The sequence below is a fragment of the Diadema antillarum genome, unplaced genomic scaffold (genome assembly GCF_040938485.1).
Source record: "Diadema antillarum isolate AM-2024a unplaced genomic scaffold, OU_Dant_1.0 scf00000204, whole genome shotgun sequence".
Taxonomy (NCBI): Eukaryota; Metazoa; Echinodermata; class Echinoidea; order Diadematoida; family Diadematidae; genus Diadema; species Diadema antillarum.
This window is the reverse complement of record NW_027271093.1, coordinates 829,555-849,290: the sequence shown is the minus strand read 5'-3', so window position 1 is coordinate 849,290 and position 19,736 is coordinate 829,555.

Below are 19,736 nucleotides of genomic sequence, written 5' to 3'. Positions count from 1 at the left end.
TCGAGTAAATCCCTTCTTACCATTCAGTCGACTTATCGCTCCAAACACAGTCCGTAGTCCGTGTGTATTTCACTCTCGGCTGCACCGCACGCTGGATTAGACGGATCGTGTCCCGTAGCTAAGGCTCCTATTGTCGGGTTTCCAAGGAAGGCGATCGGCGAACGTAAACATAATTGATTGACCTCTCGTCAGGCAAGCAGGTGCATGACCCGGAAGTACAACTCGCGAGGAAACTGTACATCATGAATGGAGCGGCTGGCGCTCGCCAGAGCAGCGCTCGCCCGCTCCCCCTCCCCGCTCGCTCGGGAATCATTCATATTACTTCATTCAAAGTTTACCAAGAACACGATTGATCAGCACCCACTCCCCTTAAAAAAAAAACAACAAACAAAAAAAACAAAACAAAACAAACAAAAACAAAACAAAACAAACAAACCAACCAAAAACAAACACACACACAAAAAAACAAACAAATAGATATTACATCTTAGAGGAGAAATAAATTTGTCCTGATAAAAAGTAAAATACTTTCTGATAACTTCTCGCGACCTGTTAAAGAAAATGAAACAATACATTCATTACTTATTAACCTGCAGTTATATACATTTGACATTATTGACATTATGGACAATTAAACCTCCTGCATTGATTTTTTTTTTTTCAAATTGGAACTAACTAGAAAGAGCGATTGCATTCAAATCTACAAAAATGAATGCCAAAAGACAGTATTCAGCTTCCACTCCGTCCACTGCATGGGAACAGGCTATAGGGAAATGTCGATGCAAGGCATTAAAGAATCCCAACGATGGTGGAGCTGTTTCAAATTGACACCGCCGAAGAAGTTAGGATTGCCAGGAGTCACGATACTTCAAGGGACAAGACGGTGAAGGTATAAGGTGGTTGTTGCATTGGCTGCGGCTCTTTATAAAATACAAATATATCCCTTTATGCAGATGATACTGCCGTCTTTTCCTCAGGGTTTGGCGTGAAATCAGTGCAAAAACAGCTTCAAACAGATATACATGTGTTAAGTCAATGGTTTATGGAAAATAGAATGGTGGTTAATACAAACAAAACAAAAGTAATGTTATTTAAATCCCGAAAGAAAAAGAGTTTCTCTGAGTTAGAAATTACCATGAACGAGACAAGACTTGAGAATGTTACAAAGTTTAAATACCTCGGTGTGACGGTTAACCAAAACCTCGACTGGTCTCCTCAGGTAAATGAGATTTTAAGAAAAGTATCGTATGTTACTATGTGTATACGTAGAATCAAGCATTTCTTAACAAATGATATGTTAATTCAATTATATTATTCTTTGATTCTCCCTCACATTGATCATTGTTGCACTGTATGGGGATCCTTAACTAAGAAGAACATCCATAGACTTAAAATATGTCAAAATAAATATTCTCGTATGGTATTAAATGCAGACCATCAAACACCAACAGTTAGCTTACTAGATATACACTTAAATTGCAATCCATTGAAAAGAGACTAGAATATCAGTATTGTATATTGGCCTATAAAATAGTAAATGACGCAGCCCCATCTTATCTTTGTAGACTTCTATCCCGAGGTAACGTTATATATCCTACCAGACATGTCCTAACAAATCAGTTATATCTACCTAAGCCAAAAACAGACAATAAGAAACGTTCCTTCTCATACTCCGCTTGTATAATGTTCAACTCACTACCAATTTCCGTTCAATCACCCCCTTCATTACCATCAGTTTTCAAAAAACGCCTCCGGCTTCACCAGTCTATCTTTTGATTTAGTTATTATGACCACCACTTGTATTATGTCGCATTATGTTTTCATTTTTATTTTCTATTTGTATATATGTTACCCGATATTATATGTAATTCGTATTTGATTTTGTAACCTTTGTATGTGAAGCAGGGCTCCCTTGCAAAGCAGGCCATTGGGGCTCTGAACGGGACAAGCCTGCTTTTGGAGAAAACATGAATAAATAAATAGATAGATAGATAGATAGATAGATAGATAAATAAATAAATAAATAAATAAACAAATAAATAAATAAAGGCGTTTCATACAGTAAGATGGTTAGTATGACAATTTCGAAATACAGATGTACTTGTTGAAGATATCATATTCTTAAAAAAGGGATTAGCGAGACTTTTCTTTTTCTTATAGTGCATAATATATGTCCGTTATTGTCGACATGTACACTGAATTCCCTCCATTAATCGGTAATTCTGGAACTTCATTAAGCATGTCAAGCCATCTTCTCAGGTGGAAATGTTGGTAACAAACAAATAACCAAACAAACAAATAAAGCCTGGTAGCGTGTCTTGAACGCCCCGACAATATCCTTTATAACAGTTTAATTTTTTTTTTTTTCAATATTGCAACTCCATTATAACAAGAAGGAAAAGGATAAAAAACCCGAAACAAAACAAAAACAATCGCCTCAGATCTGCCGCAGGTATAGACATGCCGACTAAATAAGTTTGAGTTTTTGGATAGAGTTTGAGCTGGATTAATAACCCTCCTTGGAAATTTAGTTGAAAGGGTATACTTCACTCTTTCAGATTACCAAAGATGAAAAACCTCAATTCTACCAGCTGTTATCAATATTTCCCCATAGAGACGTGTGTTAAAATAATTTTAAAAAATCTGTAAAGTAGCTTGGAGAAATGAATTGTTTCATTTTATCGGTAACCTGGAAAAGAGATGAACCCTTTCATCCATCAAATTTTCAAGGCAGGTTCTTCAGCTCAAACTCTGTTCAAGGGTCTGCTAAGCCAGATTACGAGTTCTTTGTACTAAAACGATCGGGGTCATCCCACAAGACCGACACCCATAAGTCATACAGCCCACGAGTTCGACACCAGGCAAATTAAGCCCATGAGATAGACCGACACTACGTAAAACAGGCCACGAGTTCGACAGATACAACACGGGGTTTAAACGTGTCGGTCTCGTGGGCCTTATTAGCTTTAGTGTCGAACTCAAAGTGGGCTTTATTATGACTCGTGGGCTGTAGGGGAGACCGGGTCTAGTTGTTACAATTTTCACATTTTTAGGTCTGTACAAAAAGCGAATAGAGGAATCGGCTTCATTTTTGCTTTGAGGATACCTTATTTCCTCCTTTAATCAAAAACAGTACAAACTTTGGAAGTCCAGATAATATAAACAAGATATTACGTAATCAATAAACACAAAATTTTGTAACAACTTTCCCCGATGTTGGGGTAAGTTGTTACAGCACATGGGGTACTTTGTTACACCGTAGAAAGTCAACTCAAATCGGGTAATGCAGATCTGACGTGTTAAATAATTCTTATTATTACCTATACGAGGGAGTTTTGCGAGGCAATTCCGGTTGTTATTTTGCAGGGTTAAAGGTCAGCAGTTGTTATTTTGCAGGGTTAAAGGTCAGCAGTCAATATGCTTTTCGCCACGTCGCTGCGTAACAGTAACAGTATGAGCAAACAGTGCAATCTTCCGGTTTGGGGAGGGGGGAAGAGAAAGAGTGGAATCTCTCTCCCCACCTCCCTGCTTTAAACGTAAACATTCCGATCGACCACGAAAGGAAAACATTCCAGGACGTCCAGGGTGTCAGTTACACGCACCGCAGAAGAACGCTGATAAATCAACTCATGCAAGGTCGACCACTTACAGCAGCACTAGGCAAATGACTTGTCCATTTGTGATCAGTAATTGCACAATGACCATCAGTTTTACAACTCTCAAACTGTAAACAGAGAAGTAAAAATAAGGTGTAAGAACGTTCAGAAGTTTGAAGTTTGCCTGTTACAACTACATATATCTTTGAAGTTGGAGTTGAATGATATACATTGATGAACAATTTTGCAATTATTCAACATGTTGATGGTCTACAGGTAGTCAAATGTGGCTTGATCTGTATCATATAATGTATAGCCGTACTTACATATTTTCTTAATTTACCTAGGGGGATAGGTAATAATTATGATATTGACTGGCCTTTCTTTCGGGAGGTACCAGATAAATATTGCCCGCACTGAAAACATATTGCCCTCGTCTTCGACTCGGGCAATATGCTTTCAGTTTGGGCAATATTTTCTGGTACCTCCCTCAGGGCCAGTCAATATTATATAAATAATAACCTGTCTGGGTGTGCATGTTAGCCTATGCTGGGGTGTATGAGTGTGTTGGGTGTGTGTGGGTGTGTGTGTGTGTGTGTCTGACTGTGTGTGTGTGTGTGTGTGTGTGTGTTTGTTTGTGTGTGTGTGTGTGTGTGTGTGTGTGTGTATAACCATAAATTCAATTGAAAGTGCATTGGGGTAAGTTGTTACACCACTCGATTCTCCAGACGGGTCAAGTTGTTGTAACAACTTGACCCAGTGCGTTTGCAAAAACTTTTCACACGTGTGGCCAATAAACAATCAAACATCACGTGTTGCTACTTTCACCAAAAGACAGCCAAAACACGCTTCTTTCAACCACATACTCATCACTTACTGGAGAAGAATGGATTTGGTGTAATAAAGAAAAATCGAATTTTTCAAAATTTTACTCGGAGAGGTAAAAAAGTGTTTTTTTGGACCTATCTTCTACATGTGACGTCCAGGCAACGCCAGATTTCGCATGCAGAGATCGTTGGCTATACGTTTTGATTTGATATTACTTGTAACGCCCTCTTTTTGATCATACCTAGAGAAAATGACAGTGTAACAACTTGTCCGTGTAACAACTAGACCCGGTCTCCCCTATGACTTGTGAGCTGTATGACTCATGGGCTGAATGACCAAAGGGTGTCGGTCTCGTGACGTGCACCCAAGAAATCACATATTTTCCGTAACTGCACCCAATCAAACATATTCCCTCGTGAAATTCAAATTCCATGAGAAAGCTTCCATCTTTCATTCAAATTTCATTTTGTATAGAGAAATTCATACTCAACATCCGCAGTTATACGTTTTTTTTTTTCTTTGGGCCAACTGTCGTTTACAGGCCTAATTCTTGATTCATTTTCCTTAATTTATTTCAGTATCTTTGGCACGATTTCGTGACGCGGTCAGGGATATTCCAGTAATATATGACCTGTGAGCCCTATCAAAAGACTTTGATTTATCAAACAGATTAACTTTATTATTTGTATCTTTCAGTGGTAGGTAAAACAAAGAAATACATTAAAATATCACAATGGTTCAAACTTGTGTGATAATGACTACTTTATGATTTCTGAATTTAACTACTAAGATCTAGTACCACAAGAATATAAAAAGAAAATACAGTGTAGTCAAGCAGAGTGTGAGAGAGAGAGAGAGAGAGAGAGAGAGAGAATGGGGGGGGGGGGGGGACTCTGAGGGAGGGAGTTGACAGAATACTGGTAGATCAACATAAACCAGCAGAGCTTGTTCAAGTATTTTCCATTGACTTGCGTGTACATGCATAAATATTTCCCCATAATCATAGAGACGTGTGTTGAAATTCCAAATTCAAACATTTCTGTAAATAATAGCTGAGAGAAATGAGGTGTTTCATCTGCGGTAATCTGAAAAAGTGAGGTATTAGTCCATGGGCCAAGACCAGAAAAATGGGTTATTGGTACCACCTGAGGTGGCAAAACCTTTTTGGCGTCATTTTGTTTGTCGGACATAGATATGCTTATTAAGCTATGATAGCATTTCCAAATGAGTGGCTTAGTCATAATAAATGCATTTTTAACCAATTTGATCTCGTTTTTATATCCCTATACTTCTGAATCGAAACTAACCGCTATACAAAGAAGAGCACTGTCTTCTGTATGTCCACAGGTGTTCTGTTGTAAACGCGGTGCGCTTAGTCTTTATTCAAGGCAGCGAAGGGAATATCCAAAGGGTTACGATGTCAACAGCTGTCACGCGGTGCGCTTAGTCTTATCTAGAGCAATGTACCGTTATCATAATGTTATCTAAAGTTCCTAATAAAAGGGATTATCTATACTGTTTTTATACTACCCTCTCAACAAATACAGCAGTTTTAAACGAAAATCACTCTGTTCATTTACAACATTATTTATTATAATGTATTGTAGTGTACCGGTACATTGTTTTTGCATTATCTTTCATTGTTGGATGGAAATAAAGCGACATTGGCGTGGTATTAGCATTTTTACCGTAGCGTTTTCACCGGAAAATGATAAATAATTGAAAAATACGGTAAAATTCACGAGGAATTGCTTTGTTATTGTTGTTGTTATTAGATAAAGGGATATACACTGTATTATAAGCTTTGGATATTCCCTTCGCCGTCTTGAATATTAGACTAAGCGCTGTGGACATCATAACCTTTGGATATTCCCTTCGCTGCCTTGAATAAAGACTAAGCGCACCACTACAACAGAACACCTGTGAACATACAGAAGACAGTGCTCTTCTTTGTATAGCGGTTAGTTTCGATTCAGAAGTATAGGGATATAACAACGAGACCAAATTGGTTAAAAATTCATTGATTATCTCTAAGCTACTCATTTGGAAATGCTATCATAGCTTGTTAAGTATATCTATGCCCGACAAACAAAATGACACCAAAAAGGTTTTGCCACCTCAGGTGGTACTTCAGCTCAAATTCTGTCCAAGGGTTCCCAAAGTGTAACTACGAGTTCTTTTTACTAAAAAAAAAAAAAAAATTCACATATTTTCCGTACTGGCACACAGTCAAAATCCAAATTCCAGTTCTTATTTCTTTTTTTTTTTGCCAAACTGCCTTTTTTTCCTCATTTCTAATTATTTTTTTCTTCGTTCATTTCAGTATCTTTGGCACAATTTTGTGACGACGTCCGGGATATTCCATTACATTCAAAGGTGTGAGCACTAAAGCTACTTTCCGTCTCAAACCTCCGCGACGCAAATCTGCTAAGCTCCCTATATAAAAAATGGAACAAATTTGCGGTGGTTTCATGAAGTTTCTCTCGCGCGCGTTTGCAAGCAATAGTACATAACTGTATTATACCAAGTCCTTTCAATGGTGAAAAATTCTCCCCCTCACGTGATGCGTAGTATGGTGGCTTCCGGAAGTTTCTCGGGAAGACTGCGTCAGTTGCGACCACGGTGGATCAGAGACCGACCAGTTTGCCATATTGTGTACAGACGCAAACATCGAAACGCCAGCCTCTTTCAAGATCCTGATTGTGTGATCAGAGACTACACCATTTTTGGAACCGCAATTGATCGTGGCTATAAGGTAGAAATTTTTTCCGACAGTCTCACTTCGGTATATCAAAATTTTAATGTCGCTTTCTTTTGAGGTTGCTGTATATTATGTTTTATGCGACTTGTCTTTCTCTGTATATACAACGAATGTATATTGCACTTTTTCTTCTCTTCATTTTCTACGATTTTTCTTATGAGGTGCTTGTGTGATGGTTAATGTGGTTATGGCATTTGCATTGGGATTTTTTGATTCAGAGAAACCGGATCTTGAACATGATTTTAGTAATCTAGTCTGTATAACACATATAGATTAGTTGATATTCACGATCAGTTATCTATTGTTGGCGTCTACTCTCCTTAATCAATATGTGTCAAATGATAATGCTCTATATGACTAATATCAGCTAATTATTTGCCAATTTCATATCCTTGCATGTAACGTTAAATACCTGTAGTGAGGCAGAATTAGAAAAAGGTCTATCTCTAAAAGGGTTGTTTTACAATCAGGGTACATACGAACTTCAAAATTGCACGCTATCATGAATTATCAACATCGATCCTGACAAAAATGATAAAGAAAATAACCATAAACATTTACACAAAATCTGGTGTGGCATATTACTAGGCCCAGTCACCTCACCTAAATTAATGAACGAATTTTAGACGAATCCATCTTATTTTTTAAGATTTGTCAAAATGCATCATTTTGGGCGATGTTTGCAGTCCCACCTGATTTTTTGTTGTTGTTGTTGAAAGTTTAATAACCATTAATACTGTAATCATGATCAGAATGACGAACAGTCACTGAAATTGGTGGATCACTGTTTTCGTTTGCATGGCAGTACATTATGTTTGTCTCCGTGTGCTCTGATTAGGCTGTGTTTGCATGTGTGAGTGTGTGTGTATGTGTGTGTGTGTGTGTGTGTGTGTGTCTCTGTGCTTTTTTGTGGGGGGATGATGGGTTACACGTGTGTGAAGGTTACTCATATTGTGGAAAAACAGTTGCAAGAAAAGTGAAATAACTAAGATATTACAACAGAAAAGATATGAGATGATTTTGAATGAAAATTTGACGAAAATGATCGGTAAAAGACGAATTGACTTTGCTGTTGTTGTGCGAGAGCAGCGATTGTGAAGGACGAGTTTGAATTTTAAATGACGAAAATGTGTGACAAATGACTAAATTGACGAAAGTGATCAACAAAAGACAAATTTGAAACTATAGGATTGGCAAATTCCGTATTTCTCACGACGAAATTGAACTACAAATTTATTACATCGAATGAAAAAAAAAGTTTTAAAATGAATGGGAAATCCTATAGTTGTCTAAACAAATATCATTTACATAATTATATGCATATCATCTCAAGAGAGCATGCTTTTCTTCATCTATTTTACTGATGTCAGACAAACAGAAAATGTCCACTCCGAATGGTCTAGTTACATATCAATTAACATGAGAATTAAAGATAACAAACTTACACAATGCTACTAAAAAGATTGTAATGATTTATTAAATACAATTTACAATCCTACTAAAATCTGATAAAAAGTTTCTATAATGAGTTAACTGCCTTTACAACCATAAAACAATAAGAAGGAAAATGTTACTACTTCTGTGGAAACTGGTCAAAACATTTCTGATTTTGGACCTGTTTGATTACGCAGAGAATCTAAAAAAAAAATCTTCAATCACAAAAAGTTATGCACAGATACTGAAGAAAATCTACCTTCACATTTTTCTTGTTCATGAAGGCATCTCAAATTTGGTGTCACCAATAAAACAGAGAACCTTCTTTTGTAATAAATTATTTCAATGAGTTAGACATTTACATTAGTTACCCCAGGTCAAAAGTCCATATTATAAATGAGGAAGGTTCAATATTTAATAAACAGGCCGGGAACAAGGGAAAAATAGAAATGTTACTACAGAAGTTTCAGATGTAATTTCATTGATATGATTGATATCATAAAGTTACTATCAAATCCAAAAATTTAGTAGAGTTCTCTTGAGAAAGCAAATACTTTCATCTCAGTTCAGTTTTATTTACCATCATTTCAGCATATATATATATATAATATACTTTATTAAGAGTTTCAACGGTTGCATGTTTACGTCAAACATTGATTGGATTTCAGAAAGTATAAGAGAAGTCAAAAATGTTTGATACAATTATGATAGGGTTAAATTTGTATTGTGATACAATATCATATAGATCAAGAAAGTCACTTGTATCCCTTTTTTAAACTGACACTTTCTACACTGTAGATCACAACGAATGTCTCACTTGCACTCATTCTCTATTTACATGATTCTGGAGTGCTATTTTTGTGAATTCATGTCAAAGATAATACGTCCTCTTTGAGAAAAGGTATCCTCTCCAAAATGACATTTCTTACGCTTTTAGTACACATTTGCCATAGTGCATTTAAGATTTGCTCATTTTTGTTGAACACACACTTCTAAAGTTGGGAGACTATTCATTGTATTTATCTACAGTTTTACAGTATTAAATGAAATTTTAAAATGAAACAACTTGAATATGTCTCTGTTTGTCTAAATTATGGGTTGCACAAATCTCCCCCCTCTTTTTCTTTTTTGGTCATGTAACTTTTTTTGGCGTTGGTATGGCTTGTTCACACATGATTGCTCTACATTTCGATGAAACATTTCAATGAAAATTTTCTTTTTGAAATCAATAATAATGATCTTTATGATGTTATTTATACGTCAAAAATAAATCCTCCGAAAAATTGCATGTCCTCTCAAAATGACTTTTTTAAAAACACTAATTTTTTGGCAACCATTAATCAAATGACATTCAAACTTTGCCTGTAAAGGCACCCTAGATATGCCTGTTAGGGACATAATACAACAAATAAGATATAACTGATGGTGGAGTTTAGGGTCATTAACTCTTCACTGTCATGGGGACTGCCTTGGGGATTTTTGTATGAAAATCATGCATTTGCTAGAATAAACGTGTTTGAAACTTAAAATATGACTTTTTTCATACTTTAGCATCCTTCGATTATCAAAAGGTATGTTCATTTTTTTTTTAAATCTAAAGTTATAATTTTTAGTTAGGGTGTGGTAGGATGTTATCAGAGGTCATAGGGCTATACATGTATTTCTATTACTACCGACATGTTTCATGCAATAAAAAGAAAAGTTGATGACTTTAAGCTCCATTTTTTTTTCAGATTTTTAAAATCCAACTATCATACAGTGCACATAGGAACAAACTTTTTTTTTTTCAACCCCTGTGCGAGAGAAGTGCACACCCAGAATTTAAAACAACCAATTATAACTTACAGTAACAATCATAATTACAGAATGCATTATCCAAGTACCGGTAGTAGGTTCTACACACACGTAATTTCTGATAGACACAATAGTCATCACACACATATTTTGTGTAAGTGCGCCGTAAGGTACAGTATAATTTCATTTCATTTCAGTTCATTTATTAAGTTTTCACACAAATCATACAGTGATGGGTTTACAACATCCATCCATGACAATGTAAAGTACTAATAGTAATATAACATGAATTATAAGTTTTTATACAACGTCCAATTAGATCCTTGTAATTTGATTGGAGGATTGTTGGTGACGTAATATTAAATAAGTACTCCATTCAACGCGCCGTGCAATTTTGGTTCTATTTTTGCGTGCAACTTGGTTCGATTTTTTCGTTCTATTCCACGGTTCGAGAAATTGCTCGGTACTGCGTGTACTGTGTGTTGCGTATTGAGGATCGCATGCAGCTAGCGCAGGTACGTGTGCGGTACATGCATGCGCGTACATAGGCCTACGTAGTGCTAGTGTACGTGTATGAGCGCTAGTATAGTTGTGACCTGTATCTACACTGATTGCACAAGCCAGAAAGAGAATCGCAGTGGATCCACATGTAAGTATAGCTATATTTTTCATACATATATAGACTTCTAGGCCTACTTAGACCAAAAAGATCTACTTGGACGTTGTATAAATCAAATAGTGTATGGTCTTTACTCGTGCAATGGAACGAGATTTCGCACTCGGTGAAAGATGAGGCGCACTATTCAACTCGGCTTCGCCTCGTTGAATAGAGCGCCTCTATCTTTCACCTCGTGCGAAATCTCGTACCATTGCACTCGTGACCATTCACTATTTGTATACTAAGTTCAGTATGTACAAATAGCATTTACATAGTACAAAATCGATTGAAATCATTCTCAAGGGTACATTCATGACAGATAAATAAAATTGTGTGAAGAGGGAACCTACATAGAAGCAGATGCTTGTGGGAGTAGGTTCCCTGATATTGAGGATCAAACACAGGCTGTTACACTCACCCATACACTCTGCATACACGCAAGTGCACCGGGACAAGCATGCGTACACATACACACACACACACACACACACACACAAGGAGAAGAGAAAGAAGAGGAATAAGAGGAGAAATCACCAACAAGACAGTCATAGGGACAGTGGATTAATGTAAAAAAAAAATAATTACTTCTTTCACCTAAGTACTCAGAGCAAAATAACCTAGCATGCACGGCTCAGTAGTCTACTATGCAGGGCCGGCGGAGGGTTTTCAAAAGTGTGGGGGCCCGCTTCCGGGTTTCATGAGCTAAGAAGCACACACACACACACACACAAAAAAAAACCAACAACAAACAAACAAAACAAAAACACAAACAAACAAACAAACAAACAAACAAACAAAAAGATGCTCATTCCATCTCTCCCCTTCCATTTCCGGGTTTCTTACCTGACAAACAAGGCGGATTAAAAAAAGTGTAGGGCCCCAAAGTTATGACACCTTAAGTATTCCTTTGTATGGTGCACAAAAAGTGTGGGGGCCCGGGCCCCCACGGCCCCACGGTTTCGCCGGCCATACTATGTACACATTGACTGCTTAATTCCTTGTCTTAATTATGTAGGTGTACATAATGACGTGTAACATGGCTTCACAAACACAAAAAAAGTATGCACAATTATTTTACATGGATGTATGAAAGTACAGAAGGCAGTACGTCCGGACTACCTTTTGCAATTTCAGTGTAAAATTATACATTATTTTTGAACATTCTCTTTTCTATCAAACTACCAAAATCATCTGCACAGATCTCACATAGGCCTAGGCAAGCTGCCTCTTTACTGTTGGTGAGTTTCTTGTACCCTCCAGTCACCTTTTCCTCTGGAAAGCTAATAAAATCACGAAAATGCGAAACCAGTGGTCCCAACTTTCACATGAGGAGCTTTATTGACACGCATCGCATTTGTATATTCATTGCAACGCACTTTATGTCCACAGTTCTCACATATAAACATGGCACAAACTAAAATACAGACACCTGAAACCTAGGTACAGAATAACATGTAATGATGACAGTCCTGACAATGGCAAACATGATAAGATATAACCAGTTTCAAAAGTAGGTTCACAGGTGAACACACTAACAAAATGGATCTCAACACATTAAGCCAGTGCAGATTTCTAAAACTTGTGAAATATCAAAGCAATCACACGAGTCCCAAGGGTGTTATGACATTACATCCATGAACTCTATTGTTCATTTAGGCGTTACCGAAATTCTTTGAATTCCATATCTGCAGAAGAATTCTTTAGAAATGACTGCGGGCTGTGATTTGGGTCTCGTGCAAGGGCATGCATGTGACTCTCTGCTCACCAGTGGCGTATCTAGGGGGGGGGGGGGCAAGGGGGGCACGTGCCCCGGGCGCCACTCTTTGGGGGCGCCGAAAACGAAAAAAAGAAAAAAAAAGAAAAAAAAAAACGAAGAAGAAAAAGAAAAAAAGAAGGGAAAAATGAAGAAGAAGAAGAAGAAGAAGAAGAAGAAAAAAAACACCAAAAAACAACTCGCCCGGACCGGGAAGGAGGGAGAATGGTGGTGGGGGGGGGGGGGGGGGGGGGGAGAAAACCAAATCAAACAAGATGAAAACAAAAAATGACAATGTTTATTGTGTTCACACAGGAATTCCATGTTTTGTAAGCTAAAATTTCGGCTCGCTCGTTGCGCTCGCTCGCCAAAATGAAAAAAGAAAATAAGAACAAAACGTGATGATGACGCGGACAAAATGACAATGTATATTGTGTTCATACATGCCATCGTTAGAAGGCAAAATGTTACACGGAGCAGCGGCTGCAATTTTATTTCTTTCGTTCTGAAGCGATCGCCCATTGGATCAAACGAGGGCGCCAAAGGTGTTGAACATACGGGGGTGGGGGGCGCAAAAAACCAAATCAAACAAGATAAGAACAAAACGTATAATGATGACGCGGAAATATACAAATTTCGGCTCACTCGCGCGTACTAATTTAGAGTATTTTTTTTCAAGTCCTCAGTTTGTTGGTATAGATCGTTATTTATAAGGCCGTCACCATTAATTTTCTTGATTAGAATTGTAAGATTTAATAAGCAAAAAATGACAAGAATTCCATGTTTTGTAAACTGAAATACAAAAATTTTCGGCTCGCTCGCTGCGCTCGCTCGCCAAAATTTATAACACAAAAAAAGATAAAAACAAAACGTGATGATGACGCGGAAAATAATATACAAAAATTTTCGGCTCGCCAGCTGCGCTCGCTCGCCAAAGATCTATCTAGATTCATTACATTTAAATCATCTTCATCTATAAGGCCGTCACTATATCTTTATTAGAATTGTAAAATTTAATAAGCAAAAAATGACAACAATTCCATGTTTTGTAAGCTGAAATACAGAAATTTTCGGCTCGCTCGCTAAAATTTCTCCAAAAAAAAAAAAAGAGATAAGAACAAAACGTGATGATGGCGCGGAAATACATGTATACAAATTTCGGCTCACTCGTGCGTACTAATTTGGAGTATTTTTTCAAGTCCTCAGTTTGTTGGTATAGATCGTTATCTATAAGGCCGTCACCATTAATTTTCTTGATTAGAGTTGTAAGATTTAATAAGCAAAAAAAGACAAGAATTCCATGTTTTGTAAGCTTAAATACAAAAATTTTCGGCTCGCTCGCTGCGCTCGCTCGCCAAAATTTATCTAAATTTATTACATTTAAATCACCCTCAAAAGACCCCTTTTAAGTCCTTGAAAAGGCATATCATGTAGACTTTTTTAAAGTCCCTACCGGGATGGGGTTGGGGTTGAACACTTTTTCAGAAATTAGGGGCGCAATTTTCGCGCTTGCCCCGGGCGCCGTTTTCCCTAGATACGCCACTGCTGCTCACACACACAAAGAAGCATGGAAGAGGGGTTTTCCCTATCCAAAGACACAAACACACTCACAAACACACAGTGGTCATTGTGTGGTTGCAAGTTTAGGCAGGCACTCACAAAGGAGTAAGACGATTTAATGCAATCATGTATACAGATCCCCTCATCTTTCTGACAAATATGGATGATTTGGCTCAAAGGAGGGAAAATTAAAGAGCAGTTCCCACTGATGTGTGAAAGAAAATTATAAAAAACGAGCTGGAAATGTCACAATTGAACAATGTTTCTGTCAGAGCTTCATGGGCATACATACATACCCACACACACACACACACACACACACTCTCTTTAAATATTGAGTCTTATTTTTAAAAATCGCCATCACTCTGTAAACCCTTATGTCAGAATAATTAAGTAACTAAAATAACTAGAGAAACACTCCGAGAGCGCGCACACCTCCGCCAAGCATGCAGCTCATTTCCACCACTGATCTTGTTCTTCCATAGGGATATCAGTGATTTCCACCCATACGTACTTATAGCATTGTGTGATGAAAGCCGCCCGATTTCCCAACATAGATAGTCCATGGGCCAAGACCCGAAAAATGGGTTGTTGGTACCATCTGAGGTGGCACAACCTTTTTGGTGTCAGTTTGTTTGTCGGACATAGATATGCTTATCAAGCTATGATAGCATTTCCAAATGAGTAGCTTAGTCATAATAAATGAATTTTTAACCAATTTGGTCTGGTTTTTATATCTCTATACTTCTGAATCGAAACTAAACCGCTATATAAAGAAGAGCACTGCCTTCTGTATGTCCACAGGTGTTCTGTTGTAAACGCGGTGCGCTTAGTCTTTATTTAAGGCAGCGAAGGGAATATCCAAAGGGTTATGATGTCCACAGCTGTCACGCGGTGCGCTTAGTCTTTATCTAGACCAATGTACCGTTATCATATCTAAAGTTCCTCATAAAAGGGATAATCTATACTCTTTTTATACTACCCTATCAACAAATACATCAGTTTCAAACAAAAATCACTTTGTTCATTTACAATAATATCATTCATTATAATGTATCGTAGTGTACCGGTACATTGTTTTTGCATTATCTTATATTGTTGGAGGGAAATAAAGCGATATTGGCGTGGTATCAGCGTTTTCACCGTAGCGTTTTCGCCATAAAAAGATAAATAATTGAAAGATACGGTAAAATTCACGAAGAATTGCTTTTGTTGTTGTTGTTGTTTTTAGATAAAAGGATATACACTGTATCATTCGCTTTGGATATTCCCTTCGCTGTCTAGAATAAAGACTAAGCGCTGTGGACATCATAACCTTTGGATATTCCCTTCGCTGCCTTGAATAAAGACTAAGCGCACCGCGTTTACAACAGAACACCTGTGAACATACCATAGAGCTGCATTTTACAGCTCTATGGAACATACAGAAGACAGTGCTCTTCTTTGTGTAGCGGTTAGTTTCGATTCAGAAGTATAGGGATATAACAACGAGACCAAATTGGTTAAAAATTCATTTACTATGACTAAGCTACTCATTTGGAAATGCTATCATAGCTTGGTAAGCATATCTATGCCCGACAAACGAAATGACACCAAAAAGGTTTTGCCACCTCAGATGGTACCAATATCTGGCCTGGCCCATGGACTAAGAAGCCTTTATTACGTCATAAACCCTCAGCTGCACGGCGCGCCTCGCCCTAGCTTTGAAGTTTGAAGTTTGATTTATTACTCAACGACCCTCTTGGGGTAAGGGAGTACAATGTCAATTGAAAATACGCAAAATAGAAAAATTTCAAATAAGAATTAACATATATACATGTATAATACAAATATATACAAGATATCAACATACTTTTCAAATAAAATTTGCATAAAAGTATGTTATAAATAATATACTATACAAATGTAAATCTATCACATGAATTACGAACAATGCAGGCACTGCCTGATGCAAATAATCACGAAAAGGGTATATAAAATAAACTAAATCAAACGAAATAATAAAGTGCAGTAACTAACTAAAAAAGGACATTATTACCTTACAAAACCTCGAAATGTTTGACAAAGTCTTTTTCTTAGTGGAGTTGAACAATTGATCATATTCAAATGTGTTAGGATACTTCCTATAATACTTTTCGAGAAATCTTTTACGTTCTGTCTTAAAGAAGGGACATACAAACAAAATTAATGATGGAATTCATCGCCAATATTTTTTTTTTTAGAACAATAGGTACACAAACGTTAAATTCTTGGAATGTCTTTGTAACGCCCAGACACTATTGGAAGCATATGATTAAGGCAACGAAAACATGTTAAAGATTTCCTATCATTTTCATTAAGACGAATCAGATACTTTTCAAAGCATAATTGCTGCTTAAAAATTCTATAAACAGTGCATTGATTGTTTAACTCAACATCACTGTGCCACTGCTGTTGACCCTTATCTTTAATTTTTGTATCTATTATTCTTTTGAATAAAGATAAAGATAGATTACTTGCTTGACTCTTCCACACGTCAGAAAGGCCTAAGCTATCAATAGTAGAATCCAACCCATCTGATTTTTCCCCTTCAAAAAGGAGAAAAATCCAAAGCTATAAATGATGCTTGATAATTTAGCTGATTTCCCATTTACGAGACGATACCAGAACATAGAAATAGCATTCGACTAGTGACAGTTTTTTTTCTAATTTGTAGTGCCCAAGTTCACCGTAAGTCATACAATTGGGAGTTCTCTTGTTCAGACCAAGCAATTCTTTACAGAACTTCAAATAAAACGTTTCAATTTGAATTACATTTTCAAAACCCCAAACCTCACATCCATATAACAGAATTGGTAATATCAATTGATTAAACAGCTCAAGTTGAATATCAACAGGTAGACAAAGAGATGCGATTCTACTCTTCATGGAGTACATAGCCCTTTGTGCTTGAGTTACTTGTTTATTTATAGCTTTTTTGAAGCTATTGTTATTGTTGAAAATTGTTCCTAAATACACATACTCATCAATTACACTTAGAGGTTCATTGGCAAAATAAAACTTCGGAATATTTCTAACTTTTCCTCTAGAAAAAATAACAACCTTCGTCTTTGTGGTATTAACAGTAAGATGCCACAATTGGCAATGATCAGAAAGAGCGTTAAGAGCATCTTGTAAATCATTCGCACTTTCAGCAAGTACAATAGTATCGTCAGCGTACAAAAGAGTGGATAAATTTATATAAACATCCATTTCATTCTCATAAAAGCAATCGTGAATTGATGTAGATAGAGAGCTCAGACCATTGTATCTCTCTTGTAAAAAAGATTCAAAATCATTCAGATACAGTGCAAATAAGATTGGAGACAAATTTTCACCTTGCCTTACTCCTACGTTACTCTTAAAAAAGTCTGATTTCTTACCACTATATGAAATGCAAGATTTAGCGTTGTCGTATATTTTGACTATTACACGCAATAATTTTCCATCAATTCAGTCCTTCAATAATTTAATCCAAAGCGAACTTCGATCAACTAAATCAAAAGCTTTTTTATAATCCACAAAAGCACAATACAATTTTTTCTTTTTTTGTAAATGCCAATCAACAATTGCATGCAATGAAAAAATATGATCCATCGTAGAATAACCTGACCGGAAACCGGCTTGAACTTCACCAAGTAGATCATAAGAGTCAATGAACAAAGTAATGCGTTCATTTAGAATAGCAGTGAATAGCTTACCAACACAACTTAAGAGGGTGATACCCCTGTAGTTATCAGCAGCATCAGGTGAGCCTTTACCTTTAAACAAAGGTTTAATCAAGCCTACCACCCAGCTTGAGGGTATAATACCTGTGTCGAGCACTACATTAAACAGTTTGGTAACAAGTTTCAAAAGATATTTAGAACTATTCTTTAACAATTCGTTTAGAATCATATCATCCCCAGGAGCCTTGTCATTTTTAAGACGTTTAAGCTGCTGTATCACTTCAGACTCATCAATTCTTCGATTCAATTCATAATTCATACCAATGCCATAATCAAGTTCTACGACATCAGTATTCGAAGCTTGATTGTTTAAGCTTTTAAAGTGTTCAAAGAAATCTTCTATTGAAATGTTCGAAGGCGCTGTAGTTCCTTTTTTTGTTTCTACTTACAATATTCCAGTAATCTTTGGGATTTTTACTTTTCAAACTCCTTATGTTAGTATGTAAGTCGGCAAAGTATTTTCTTCTCTTTGATCGTACAAAGTTTTTATAACTCTTGCCAATTTCATCCATATAATCTGATCTATTTTCTCGACATTTGTTTTTAATTTGCATGAATTTTTTCCTATATTCTTTGCACTCTTTATCAAACCATGGCTGTGAACTAGAAAGAGTCGTTTTGCTAATATGCGATAATAGTCCAGTCAAAATACGACAAAAAGTGGGTTAACCCACAACTAATTGCAACAGAAACGATTCCACTTGCATATGAACCGGAGGAGCTATTAAAATAACATATTAAAAGTTCCCTAAAATTCGAGTGGTGGATCAGTGTCTAATTTGCATAAATTCAAAATGGCCGCCATACAACCTATTTATGCCTATATCTCGGGATATATAACCCACAGAAAGTAAATTCCGGTGTCTAAACCTATGTTTTATAGGTCAAGGAATACAGATATGTTATCTTCATCAACTTTCAAGCCTCCCTTTATATAGTTTTTGCATATATTTGCATATAATTACATACAAAATGGCCGCCATATTGCCTGTACAAGCAGGTATCTTAGTAATGTAGTACACTCAGGAATAAGTCGCTATATATCTGGACATAAAACCCGCAGAAAATAGATTCTTGTGTCTAAACCTTTGTTTTTCATGTCACGTAATACAATTATCATATAAGCAGTAACTTTCAAGCTTCCCTTTATACATTTTCTGCATATATTTGCATTTAATTAAATGCAAAAATACCTCTACAGGCTTATATCTCCATTTGTAAAAGGTACCCAGTGTTGGTGTCTGTGGTCTTAATTTTACTGCTGAGAATCACTGATGTAGAATACCTTCCACTCAGGAATAATTACCTATATTTCACTAAAAATTTGCGTATATTCATACATAAATCTATTCAAATTAAGAGTAGCTTATATCCATAAGCTACTCTACAAAAGTTTCATGAGTTTGGACATTAGATGACGATCTTGTCATATCAGGGTACCATGTCACTCACTCACTTTCTGAATAAAAGACCCAGGGGTCCAGCCCTCATCCGAGCATCTCAAGTTCCCCTTCCTTGCATGTTTACAGACTATTACTTGGGAGAAAGGAAATTGGAAGACGTTGGGAAACTGTAGGGCCATATCTGGAAGCCTTTAGGGACCTCC